The sequence below is a fragment of the Echinops telfairi genome, unplaced genomic scaffold (genome assembly GCF_000313985.2).
Source record: "Echinops telfairi isolate 266 unplaced genomic scaffold, ASM31398v2 ScPeMD7_7469;HRSCAF=8507_1, whole genome shotgun sequence".
NCBI lineage: Eukaryota > Metazoa > Chordata > Mammalia > Afrosoricida > Tenrecidae > Echinops > Echinops telfairi.
This window is the reverse complement of record NW_022111373.1, coordinates 73,290,969-73,293,367: the sequence shown is the minus strand read 5'-3', so window position 1 is coordinate 73,293,367 and position 2,399 is coordinate 73,290,969.

Below are 2,399 nucleotides of genomic sequence, written 5' to 3'. Positions count from 1 at the left end.
GAACTGGGGGGAAGCACATGTGTAACAGGGGGAGCCCTGTTGCTGCATCAATTCAGCACTCAGCAGCTGACACCAGAAAGTGGGCAGTTCAAACTCACTCAGTGCTTGCAACAGAGAAAGATCTGGGGTCTAGCCCCATGACGATTACAGCCCAGAGCAGCAGCTTACGGGGCAGTTCTACTCTGTCCTGTGGAGTTTCTACGAGACAAAACTGACCAACTGCAACCTATCAGCAAGAACATATATATAAAATGAAGGTTGAATATGAAGAGTAAATAAATAATTTCTACAACTCAACCAAAAAAAAAAAAAGGCAAACAATTAATTGTTTAAATGGGCCAAGGACTTAACAGAGATTTCTCCAAAGCAAATATGTAAAATGTGTAAATGTATGTATGTATGCATATATATATAATAAGCATGTGGTAATTAAGAACCTATGTCAACTTGGCTAGACCATGATTGTCAGTGGTTTGGTAGATAATATGCAATCATATTGTGACCTATCCTTCATTTGGATAGGCTAATGAATGATAATGAAAATGAATATCCTTCATTTTGTGACGTGATGTGAGCAGCCCCTCAGTTAAAAGGGGAGTTTCTTTGGGAAAGTGGCCTGCATACAATATCTAGGGGTGTCTAGCGAGGACCTCTCTCCTGCAATCAACTTGACACCCTCTGACTGTAGTTGTTGGAACAGATGCCAGCAGACTGTCTTCTGAGCTGCAGCTATGGGGATTCTCCAGCGCCCACAGCACTGAGTCCATGGGCCGCCATCTAACTGCAGAATTCATGTGTGTAACTGTGTGAGGCAGAAGAAGCCACCAACCTCATGAATGTGGAACTTGCCACACACACAAAAAAAATCCTACCTTAGAAAGAGTGCCTAGGAAGGTGGCAAAATACAATGTCATTCCTGACTCATATTAAACTTCATAAACCACTTTCTTGAAGAAGAAAAAAATCTCTCTATGCACGTATGTGTATAGATCATTGGTTTTGCCCCTCTGGATATAAACTAACCAAGACAAAGCATATAAGAAGATGCTCAACATCATTAGTCATCAAAGAAATGTAAACAAAACCACTGCACAATACCACTTCTTGCCCATATAATTTGTAATAGTTTGGCTATTAACAGAAAATAACAAGTGTTAAAGAGGATGTGGAGAGATTGGAAGCGTTGTCCGTGGCCGGTGGCAATGTAGGCCCATACGGCTGTGGTGGAAAACTTTGGCAGTTCTTCAAAAAGTGAGACATAACAGTCACCCTGTTGTGGTTAGGTGCTGTGGCCTCCGTTCCAACTCAAAGTGACCTTGTGGGGAACAGAATGAAACCTGGCCTGTCTGGAACAATCCTCAAAACTGCTGCCATGTGTGAGCTCACCGTCGCTGTGTCAATCCAGGGTATTGAGAGCGCTCCTCTTTTTAATGACCCTCTATCCAACTATGCCACCCCACGCCAGTGATTGGGCTCTACTGCACACATGGACAATATATGTGAGACAAAGTCTCGCCAGCCTCGCTGCCAAGAGCATTCTGGCTCTACTTTTGTCCACAGCCGCTTGGCTTTCTCTTCTGGCAGTCATGGCACGCTTGACATCCGCACCAGCGCCATACTGCAAAGGCATCCTTCTTCTTCGGCCTTCCTTACTCAGGATCAGCTTTCAAGTACAGGGCCTGGGTTGGGCCTGCTTTGGTACTCAAATGGGCACCTTTGCTCTTTAACATGGTAAGGAGGTCTTTTGTAGCAGACCGGCCCAGTGCCATAGGTCCGCTGATTTCTTGACTGCCGCTTCTATGGGCATTGATGGCGCATCCAAGTAAAATGAAATCCTGACAATTTCTACCTTTTCTCCATTCATCGTGATGTTGCTCATTGGTTGATTGGTGAGGGGTGTGTGTGTGTGTGTGTGTGTATGTGTGTGTGTGTGTGTGTGTGTGTGTGATAATCTCTACCGGAGGTTCTAGTCTTAGGTCTTCATCTAAGTCCTCTTGGCAATTCTTAGGTGGTTAAGGAGTCTTCTGATCCTGATGCCAGGTTCTCCCTGTAGTCCCGTGTCTCAGTTCACTCGCTCAATATTGTGGCTGTGAGGTGTCATAGAGTCAGTTCCCACTCATAGCGACCTTGTGTACCCAGAATGACACACTGCTCAGTCTTGTGCCACCTCACAGTTGTTCTTGTGTTTGAGCCCATCCATGTAGCCACTGTGCCAAGCCATCCTGCCAAAGGTTTTGCTCAACAGACAGATTGAATACAGTGAAAAGATATAATGCTGTCCCGACACAACCGCTGAAGACAAAGCGGGTGAACAAGCAAATGTGGTGAAGAAAGCTGATGGTGCCCGGCTATCAAAAGATATAGCGTCTGGGGTCTTAAAAGCTTGAAGGTAAACAAGC